The 12,016-nt window shown below is 35.9% G+C and overlaps 1 non-coding gene across 1 annotated transcript; it reads right to left on the bottom strand.

Moving 5' to 3' along the window:
* Positions 1-5,680: 5,680 nt before the first annotated feature.
* On the bottom strand, positions 5,681-5,786 carry LOC120252040. Its single transcript, XR_005533593.1, has one exon. It is a non-coding gene; the product is annotated as a small nucleolar RNA R71 (small nucleolar RNA).
* Between the last annotated feature and the right edge of the window lie 6,230 nt (positions 5,787-12,016).

The raw sequence follows: 12,016 nt of genomic DNA, 5'->3' as shown, positions 1-12,016 counted from the left end.
TCTTCAAGTCATTATAATTTTGATTAATTATTCGACTCTATTGAACTTTAATCAAAATTTCAACTTAATACAAAACCCTAAACCAATTTTTAATTTCACTTCATCGGAAGTATGAATTGATAATTTTATCTCTACACTTAAAACATGACTGATTCTTAATTTGTTTAAGCATGCTTTCTAGGTTGGTTTTGATTGGCAATGGGAGGATACCAAAGGACGTGGGTGACACGTAGCTAGCCCCATGGCCCCAAGTCATAGTCCAATTAAACACGAATAAGTAGATCATTATGAACCTTTCCGATTATAATGACCATATGTGTATAAACCTTTTGTTCTTTCATCCTAATCGAGTGAGTGCTATAGTAATCATCTAAGTCACTAAACTAAGTCATATGCAAATAACTATAGTAAAGTAAGATTACCAAACTTCCTTTCGTGTCCCACACAATTAGTTTGATTGTCTTAGCTAAGGTCTTCTAATCCCACCTACTTATGATCTCATAGGATACTAAATCGTTATTTCCGGGAGAATGATTTTTTTCTTAGTGATTACTCATAACTGATACTTGCTTGACATAACAAAACTTTGAGGTTGGCCTTACCAAAGGGTAAATCAAGTCTCACTAATTTAGTAACATACTAGACATCAAAAGCACATCGTGATCATGATACCTCAAGTTTAAGGTCTACTTATATGACCATAACTAATAATACCAATCATTGACGGTCAAAGAATAAAACCCACGTGATTGGATTGTTGTGAGTCATGTTAGAATCACTAATTCCATCGATATATTTATGACATATGTTTCCTTTATCCCATAGTATTCATCCAGCACTCTTAGGCAAAATAAATGTCATACAAATCCTTACAAATATTTAATACCCAGTTGAAAGATTCTTTAATTTGAGAACTATTTAAGTGTATTAGTACTAAGCCCTTCTAGTGCTCTCCTTATCCTAGAAAGAGTAGTAGATTTAACTTAATACACAAGGATTATAATATTCAAAAATAATTAATTGCCATCACAATATTTATATGAACATTAAATAAATACTATCATTACTAATAGGAATGTATAATACTAATATTATGCCTTAATACAAGTATCCTGATAAACGCCTAAATGTACATATTTTATACGTATTAATCTTGTATTATTTGTGTATATTTTAATGAATCGATGCCCGTTTAAGTCTAAATTGGTTATTTTGGTGTTGCAGATCTTAAATGAGCCGAACGAAGCTCAAAAATGCAAATTGGACGGATTCGACATGATGGCAGTGAGTTTTGCTAGGTACTGTAGCACAGACACCTTTTCTGGGCAAAATGGCAGTTAGTTTCACGGGCATCCATGCGCCCGCATGGAGCCCGTATGGACTCAACGGGATATATATTTGACTAAATTTCTAGGGCAAAAGGAGACGTTTTTTGGAAAAGCTTTTTGGGGAGTTCTTGGAGCCGACTTCCACCAGTTTTGAGGAGGCAAGATCACACGTTTTGGAGAAGGGGGATCAAAGGGAGAAGCTTGGTTTGGCTAGATCTTCATCGGTCTCTTCTTTGGGAGCTTGTAGACGATGAGGGAAGCCGCCCCAATCGCGGCGTCCGTGGAAGCTTTCCACCTAACTTGGCTTGTCATCGCACTTCCATTGTTTGAGGGAGTTTTCTAATGCTATTTGTAGTTGTTTTCATGGACCTATTGTTTGTATTTGTTTGCATGGACGAGTAGACCCCAAGGTCACCGAATGCCGGTGAACCTTGGGGTGAACTTGTGTATTTGGATGATTTAATTATGTCTATTGCAATTGTTGTGTGTTTGTGATTCATTCTTTGTGCATTTGATGTGTTGCTTACATGAGAACTCTGTAAACCAACTTCTAGGTTATACTTGGTAGTGTGACCATCGTCCTTGTACTAGACACACCAAGTTTGGAAGGGATTCATGTACGAATACGCCGTGATCATCGGGTATTTTGTACCCCTCCAATATTAGGGCTAAACCAAGTTGCGTTCCGGTTCTAATTAGAGATTTCCCCCTTTGTTAATGCAATTGTATGAGGATTTGATCAGAAGAAATTCCGTATCAATACTTGTACCAAATTAGGGGTCAATTGGCGTGACCATCGGGTTGATCTAATTTAGGAAATCTCTAGGTCCAACCCTTCAATTGCATGACATTCTTAGCATCCTTTGCACTTTAGTAGCCCCTAGGGAATCTGCATCCGTGACCATTTTATTCCCTTGATTTTATACCCTTGCCCTATTTTAGACTCCACTTGTAGTTCTTTTATTTTAATTAATAGTTTAGAGAACCCCTTCGAATCTTTCGGCTAGACAATACGCGAAGAGGAAGTAAGGGTAGATCCTTGGGCCCAGGGAATACGACCCTCTCGTGCTCGCACGAGAGGTATTACCTGACGACTCCGTGCACTTGCGGACGAGTTCACATCATATCCTCATTAGAATTTGAGGGCATAATCCTAATAGTTATGGCCAAAAGTAGTCCCCATGCTATGAAATAGGTGCTGCTAAAATTTGGTGATAAAAACCTTGTCACGATCACTTATGATGATCTTCAGAATACCATGAAGTATAGCAATATGAAGAATAAAAGCTTCAAAAGTTGAACAGTTATTGAAGTCCTGTTTCAAGGGAATGAAATGTCCATGGACAAGCGATTAACAATAATAAAGATAATCTAATAACCTTTAGATGGTGGCAAACCAAGGATAAAATACAAGGAGATATCTTCCAAAATGCGTTGCGGTACTGGTAATGACTATAATAAGCCTCTAGGGTGGGTGTTTGTATCCTTTGCCTCTTGACAAATCATGCAGCATTGGACATAGCGATAAACATCTCTACTCATACCTGGCTAGAAGAATTGTTGGGACAAATGAGCATGCATCACCCCCTAGATATGAATGATGAAATATAAAGAGTAAAGTGTTCTCGTAATTGCGAAGTTTTTGGAATAAATATTTTATTCTTGCACAACAGTAAATCATGTTTCCAAGTATAGTTTTGGTCCAACAAAGTATTTTTTTTTTTTTCAAATACCTATATAATCGGACAATAGAAAAGATCATGTTATTGCCAATGCTTGATTTGTGGAATAAACAATCAATGAGATTGGAAATCAAAGAGAGTCATGCAATGAGATAATGCATCACCTTCAATATTATCCTACCTAGATTTGTAATATGTAGTAAAATCAAACCCTAGCAATATTTGGTAGCCACTTTTATTGCTCAAAGTTTGAATGGCTTGTGATTGCAAGTGTCTCAATTCTTGCTGATTAGTATAAATAATAAATTGGTTGCCCACCAATTAGTACTTGGATTTATGAACAACTTCTATAAATCCATATAATTCCTAAACATATGCATATTGTTTGGATATACCCTCTATCATCATCTTTGAATGTAAAGCTATAGGATGTTGTTGACTAAGTACAGCACCTATGTCATAACCAGAAGCATTTAGTTAACAATATGAAGGGCTGTGAGAAATATAGAAGCCAAAGAATGAAGGTAGTGGTCAAGGCCAACTTCAAAGCTTAAAAAGAATCTACTACCTGATTGTCCCAGTGAAAGCCATCTTTCTTTAACAAGTCTATAAAGGGTCTCTCCAACTAAGCATAATTCTTAGTAAAGTGCCAATAATACCCACTCAGACTGAGAAACCTGTGAAGTTTGTTTCATTATCATGGGGATAGGCTAATTCAGAATTGCATCAATCTTAGTTTTCTCCATTTGCACCCCATTGGTTGCAACAATATGGCGTTAATAGTCAACTTCGGTTAGATCAAAAGAGCATTTAGAATACTTGGAAAATAACTAATTTTGTTCCAGTGTCAAGAGAACTATCTCCAAGTCATCTATTTTTCCCATATCTTGTCGGAAACTAATATATTATCAACAAAGATGAGTACAAACTTCTTCTTGGCAACTTAAATATGTGATCTATTAATTATTGGAAGGTTGTTGGAGAGTTAGAGAGACCGAACGACATCACCAACACTGAAAATGGTCATGGTGAGTTTGAATCCTTGTTTTATGGCGTTCCTTAAGATAAACGAGGACTAGATGGATATTTGCTGCCATCACAACCCTAATTTGATCCTCATTTATATAACATCAATAAAAAGGATTTTCAAATGATCTTTTGGCTATGATATGAAGGATATGGCTTCTCTAAGGGCTTGGGATCATCTAAAACTATCAAAAAGGAGAAAGGGACAAAGATTGAAGGGAAGATTCTTCAATCTACGAGAACATCAAGTGTGGATGATTAAGAGTTTTTCTTCTTATATTTTTTTTTGATTTATTTAATGTTTTGATCTATAATTGATCTAAACCTTTTGGCTTATATATCAAACATGAACGAGTAGATATTTTGCTCTTAGGTTGGGATTAGCCCGATATTTAAATAATCGATGATATATTGACTTCTATTATTGTTTTAATGTTTATTTTCTCTTGATTTAATTTTATAATACTTAATTCTTGTGACTGAGTTGGGTCCCTCATATTCGTATGATTTTAGACACCAAGGGAAAGATTGAAAGGTGAACTAAGGTGTTGAAAACCCTAGAATTGAACCTGAAATCTTAGATTATGATTTCTTGAGGATTATTGAATATCATGGAACTTAAAAGATCTAATTAGATTCGATTACAACGAAAGTAGTTGTTCTAAGTTAGATATCTCACAATAGTCTGAAAGGAAATAGAGAGTATCCTAGGATATCCATCTTTAAAGCAATTAAACTTAATTGGGAAAGAGTCAATACAAATCTTTTATCTGCCATTGTGGTGACCTTAATCCTAAAAGCCCTTACATTTGAATTAATCTCCTAAACCATTGATAGCCTTAGTTTTTGTTAGTTTTAGTTTTCATTACTGATTATTTTCATAAATCGTATACATTTTGATTTACCTTGATAATCATAATTGCATGAAATTAGTAGTTATCAACAAAGTCCGTGTGGGAACGATATTTTATAAAGTACTTAAATGATCCATGCACTCGGGTATACATCAAGGTTTTGGCACCGCTGTTAGAGACTTTGCTTGTTAATATTGATTAAATATTACAATTTGGTTAGATTAGACACTTTATTTTTATTTTATTTTCTTTATTTTTCTTTGTAGGAGATTATTCCTTTTATGTAAAGATCGAGAGGTCTTAATAACCTTGTGGAGTTATATCCTAAAGTTTAGCGGGCCTTTCAAATTAGAAGACACTATTAGAGATGAAAAAAGATACACGAAGCTTCACAATCTTTAAGCATGGACAACACCAATAGATCACTAAAGGACTTTGTTGTGGAAAATGCTCAAGGGTTACGTTCAAGCATCACAAGACCCAAGACCCACAATTGAAGCAAACAATTCTGGACTAAAGTCTACTTTTCTATCCATGGTTCAACAAAACCAATTTGGAGGCTCATCTATAGAGTACCCAAACTTGCATCTTTCAGTTTTCCTAGAGTATTGTGACACATTGAAGATCAATCAAGTATCACCATATGCCATTAAGCTAATACTATTCCCATTCTCTCTCAAGGACAAAACTAGGGCATGAATGCATTCACTTCTAGCAGGATCAGTCACAACATGGAGCTAACTATCTCAAGCTTCTCTCACTAGATACTTCCTTCCAAGCAAAACAACTCAACTTAGGAATCAAATTTCTAGTTTCACTCAAAGTAAAAGAGAGTCATTATATGAAGCTTGGGATAGGTTCAAGGAGCTTCTAAGGATGTGTCCTCACCACGAGTTAGAAAAATGGTTATTAGGGCAGATCTTCTACAATGGGCTAAATTATAACACTAGGATCTCAGTAGATGCAACAATAAGAGGAGCCTTACTAAACAGGAGCATAGACGAGGCTTACAATATGTTTGAAGATATGGCATTTAACCACTATCAATGGTCTAATGAGAGAGGCACTCAGAAGAAAGTTCCAGGAAAATATGTTGTGGATGCTTTGTCTCTCATAGTAGCTAAGGTTGATGCACTAACTCTGAAGTTCAATAGCATGAACATTAATGTAATGGGGGTCTCTAATGTTTCATGTCAGATCTATGGATGCATTGGGCATAGAGCTACAGAATGTCAACTTGGAAATTTCACTTGTCAAGGCCCATTAACGGAAAAAGTCAACTATGTTAAGAATTTCATTAAGAAGCTATAAAGTGATCCTTTTTCTAATAACTATAATATTGGTTGGCATAATCATCTGAATCTCTCTTACGGAAACCCCCAAGGTCAAGCATGCCCAACAACTTCAGACAACCTCCCAGTTTTTTGCCAAGGCCTCCAAATTTTCCACAAGTTTAGAAATCAAATTTAGAGTCTTTGTTTGAGAGCTTCATTACAAATCAAAATAAATAGAATCATGAGTGATTCAATCCAACAATTGACATCCAAGGTAGAATCCTTTGTTACCCACAACAAGATGTTGGAGACTCAAATTGCCTAGCAAGCAAGCTCTTCATCAAGACCTCAGGTTATGTTTATAGGAAAGCCTGAGATTAACCCACATGAGCAATATAAAGCCGTTCCCCTAAGGAGTGGTAAACATTTGGAGCTAAAAATAAGAAGAGATAATACTCTTAATGTTGGAGTTGAGGAACCAGAAACAACCAAGCAATCAAATGATCAAGTTAAAGATAAATCAAAAGCTGAGGATAGAAAATAAAAATAACCAAAATACATCTCATTGAAGCCATACAATCCTCCAATCCCTTTCCCTCAAAGATTAACAAAACCCAAGTTGGATAAGCAGTTTAGAAGATTCTTGGAGGTCTTGAAAAAGCTTTAAATAAATATTCCTTTCATAGAGGTGTTGCAACAAAAGACAAGAGGAGTATGAAACTGTGGCATTTACTAAAGGGTATAGTACTCTAATTCAAATTAAGTTACCTTCAAAACTCAAGGATCTAGGTAGTTTTTCCATCACTTGTGTTATTGGCACAGTGAGCTTTGATAGAACTTTATTTGATCTTGGTGCTAGCGTTAGCTTGATGCCATTGTATGTTTTCAAGAAGTTGGAGATGGGTGAATTGAAGCCAATGAAAATATCTTTGCAACTTGTAGATCAGGCATTTAAATATCCGATAGATATCCTCGAGGATGTACCTATCAAGGTTAATAAGTTCTTTATTCCAACTAATTTTGTTGTTCTAGAAATGGAAGAGGATTTCTAGATCCCCACTTTTAGGAAGGCTATTTTTGGCCACTGCAGGTGCTATTATTGATGTCAAAAATGGTAAGCTTTCATTAACTGTTGGGGATGAAAATTGTTTAGTTCGTGGTGAGTTGGCTGATGTCAAAAATGACGAGTCAAGAGAATATGCACATTTCTTGGAGGCACAACCTTACATTCACCCCCATAAGGCCTTGATTGAATAGTTAAGGTCAGAAAGCCTCAATATTCTTATGGGCAAAAAGATACCTTAGGTAGAGCTTAAACCATCCCCTTTCCTCAGGTATGAATTTCTTGGGCCTAACTTTACTAATCTTGTGATCATCAATGCTAAACTTAGCAAGATAGAGAATGAAAAGCTACTTCAAAAACTTAGATTGCTTCGACAAGCTATAGGTTACACTAACGGATGGGTTATGGGTGTGTAAATTAGGTAAATATATAAGCATGCAAGTATGCACTTAATACTACAATTGGTCCGTGATGCCGCAAGTGTACAGGTCATCAAGTAATACCTCATGGGTAAACACAATGGTCATATTTCCCCAAGAACGATGAGAAGCTCTTTTTACTTTCTTTTCACTTAATTAGTAGCCTAATCATTTATGCTCATTCTTTAGTTTACTTGTACAACACTATTAAACAATACAATTGGAGATAACATTAAACCCACTTAGAAGGAGTTGGGAGTATGTGCTATAAGTATCTTGATTATTAATTATGACAGGTGTTAAGTGTCAATCGAGTTCTAGGTTCGATCCGGGGGAATTCAAAGGCCTACTAGCCCCAATAAGCCATAACGACTTAGTCTAAACCACTAGAAACTTAAGATGGAATCTCTTCCACCCCAACCTCCTAGGTTTGCCTTAAGTGCGGGAATCCCATGAGAAGAGACCAATTAGACCCTAAGCCTAAGGGACAATCAATCCCTAATCTGGAAACCTAGCTTTGCCTAACCTCTAGAACATGCATAGATCTATCATGGCATGGGCGTCATCAACATGGGGGCATATCCTCCTCATCCACATCAACATGTAAAAATCAATTAAGAACATGCAATGATTACTAAAAGTAGAACAATTCGTATTAATCAATCAAGATTCATAAATAATAACCGAGGGACCTAGACATACAATTCCTCTCGAATTAGGTTCTTATGGATCATAACAAGCAAAGCATTAAAGCACAAGAGAACCACAAGACTAAATAAAGAATAAATAAGCTTTTAATGTATTCCTAGACTAACTCCCTCCAATAGTTCTCTGAAAGTTGAGGATTAGAGGATCCCAAGATTGTCCAGATGACATGTGTCACTCATAACCCTCTGATGATGATCTTTAAAGATGCTTGTCATGAGCGATCTTCTTTGATGATGCTCATTGAAGTACTCTTGAGAAATCGGCCGGAATCTGTTGGAATATACAAGAAACACCATCTCCTACCGCTCAAGTCTTTAGAAATCTGGCTGTCCTAGGTTATTCGACAAAAGAGTCTCCTCAAATTTAGAGAATACAGGGGTATTTATAGGAATTAGCTCTGCCACGGCCTCAATACGGGCATTGTAACGCCTGTTGTGAGTAAGTTGTTGCTTGGGCTCCAAGTCGCGTCCTGGCATGGTCTTTGGGTGTTATGTATCTTGATAATGCTATTGTAAGGCCGTTATGGTTTCTATGTTGCTACCAGTAAGCTCATACTGGCATGTCTTGATCACGGCAGTGGTAAGTGTAGGCAACGGACATTGTGAGTTTCCATAATCCCCTTGTGAGTCATGGTGCAACCTTGATTCAACAACTTGCTTCATTTTACTTTAAAACATCCTCGAATTCACTTCGTTCTTCCTAAAATAGAAATAAAGGTTATTGTGAAAAAAAGAATGAAATTTCATACTAATGAGATGCTAAACAAGTACAATTTCATGCTAAGTGCAGTGTAAATGATATAGAAAATATGATCAGTTTAGCACTTATCATACACCATAGAGGACATTAAAGGCATTAATCCATCAATTTGCATGCACAAAATTCTTTTGGAAAATGATTATAAACCATCTATAGAACATCAAAGAAGATTAAATCCTAACATAAAAAAGGTAGTGAAAAAGGTACTTAAGTTACTTGGTGTTGAGGTAATATACCCTATTTCAAATAGTGAGTGGGGCAGTCTAATATAGGTAGTTCCCAAGAAAGGAGGTATGACTGTAGTGAAAAATAAAATAATGAATTAATCTCTACTAGGATAGTGACACGGTGGAGAATGTGCATTGATTATAGAAAATTAAACAAGGCCACTAGAAAAACCACTTTCCACTCGGTTTCATCAATCAAATGCTTGAAAGGCTAGTAAGAGACTTCTATTTTTGCTATTTAAATAGTTATTCAAGTTTCTCTCAAATTACTATCCATATCCATGACCTAGAAAAGACCATGTTTACATGCCCTTACTGTACTTTTCCCTACAGAAGGATGACTTTTGGTCTGTTATTGTGCATTTCAGTGTTGCATGCAATCAATATTTTTAAATTTTATTGTAAACATCATGGAAGTTTTCATAGATGACTTTTCTATATATGAAAAACATTTTGATAATTGTTTGGCAAATTTGTCTCAAGTGCTAAAGAGATGTGACGATGTGCATCTTGTTCTAAACTAGGAAAGTGCCACTTTATGGTGCGTGAGGGTATAATGTCAGGACATCTAATGTTTGAGAGTGGGATAGAGATGGATAAAGCCAAAATTGAAGTTATTAAGAAGTTGCCTCTGCCCATATTAGCCAAGTGTGCGTACAGTTTCTTATGAATTGGTTTCCAATTGATTTACATAATTTAATATTCCAAAATATCTTTGTAATTTTTTTTTTGTCTTCCATGTATTCAGAAAACTCATTTATTTTTTCTAATAAGTGAAGTTTTAATTTGATTTTTCCATATTCTATTTTTAAAATAAAAATATTGATTTTATCGACTGATATTACTTTCTTTTTTGCTGAATACTAATCTATGTTCTTTAGCTAATTGCAAGAATTTTCATATATCTAGCATATGTCGTTATTTTAATGGCGAATATATTGGTATATAATCAATGTAGACTAATATCTTATCATGATATTTTTGGAATATTCTTTCCATTTTTCTTTATAATATTTGTAATTAGGATCTTTAAATTTTATTTCTTCACAGATTTTATTTTTTAATTACAAGAAAAACCCACATGCCAAAAATTGTATTCAAATCCCAACAAAGATAAAGATAATGATACAACTCCTAGCATGATCTTCATGGAAAAAAGCAATAACAACTACTTTTTTTTTTGTTGCAAAAGCCAAACCTAGCAACAGTGTTTGTTTCATCTATATTCCAAAAAATTTTACAAAGAAAAATCTAAAACATGCGCTAGTCTAATAAACTAAATAATTTTCGGTTCTTGAATTACCTTTATACCTGGACATTTGGTAAAAGAAAAAATTTAACATAACAAAGTGCTTAATGAGAGCATATCATATCATATTTATGTACCCTCAATTCATTATTTTACTCATCCTTTAGCATAATTTTGTATATTTGGTGCTATTTTGGTTATAGTTGTTCCTTGCGCAGAATTTAGGGATTCGAAGCAATTTGGAGTGAAATCGAGGATGAAATGAGCAAAGAACAAAGATATTTGCTAAGTGCTCAAGCTGAACACGGGCATAGCACGATCGTGCTCTATCCCACTGATTATTTTGGCATGTGGGATGACCCAGCGATAGTTCAAGCATGAGGGTGCTCTTGGGCCAAGCACGGTCTCAGTATAACCGTGCTCTTTCCCCTAATTATTCGAGTTTGAAGATAGTTTCTGTCAAATGGGAGAAGCACTATCAGGATACTCCTAGCACGGGCGTGCACTGGAGAAGCACGGGCGAAGCACGACTGGGCTCTTCCCTCTGATTTTCCCAGGTGAACACTTTACCGATTCACTCAGAAATCTCAACGAGATAGCAAGGTCCGAGCACGACATTACTTAGACCGTGTCGAGCCCAAAATCAGCCTTATAACTCCAATTTCTAGGGTTTCACTCTCATCTTTGTTCGGGGATTTTTCTTCTCCACTGGGAGGACTTTGATGAGGGTAAAGAAGGCACAAGGGACGTGGGGATAGCATACGGAGCTCAACTAGGAAGAGTATCTTGAGAAGAAGGGAGTTATGTTTTCTTTCTTTAGATCTTTAATTGCTTCTTCCATGTTGTACCCATCCATAAGGGGCTAACCATCCACGGTGCCCCGGGATGTTAAATTATGATGCCTTGTATGCTTTGAATACTTTCTTCTAATGTTTTACGGAGTTCTTTTGGTTTCTTGTGTTTGCATAACTTGATGTGTTTAATTTGCACAGTTGCTTTGGTAAAACTCGGTGTGCGGATTGCCATAGTTGTAGTTTCCTTGTGTGATTGCAAAACTCGATGTGTATGAGACCACGTTATCCTAGCAAAACTTGGTGTACTTGAGAACAATAGATGCAACATTGCTTTTGAGCACACACTAGAACTAGAGAATGTACCCGGTAGGCATTAGAAATCAGTCAGCATGCTATAGCTCATAGGAATCATCCCGGAGCATTGCTCTCTTGCTGTTGAAACACTCGATCCTAATCTTGTTTTATTTTCTTGTTGTTAACCAAATCCTATTATTGTTTAACAAGAGATTGGAAGAAGAATAAGTACTTTAAATCCAGCCCCTGTGGTTTGACAACCCTACCCTCTCACGGGGTACCACTTTATTACTTCTGCGCGATCCATTCACTTGCGGATAACGCATCAGTGCTTCAGCA

This window comes from Dioscorea cayenensis, chromosome 20 (assembly GCF_009730915.1).
Source record: "Dioscorea cayenensis subsp. rotundata cultivar TDr96_F1 chromosome 20, TDr96_F1_v2_PseudoChromosome.rev07_lg8_w22 25.fasta, whole genome shotgun sequence".
Taxonomy (NCBI): Eukaryota; Viridiplantae; Streptophyta; class Magnoliopsida; order Dioscoreales; family Dioscoreaceae; genus Dioscorea; species Dioscorea cayenensis.
This window is presented reverse-complemented; position numbering and strand designations above follow the sequence as displayed.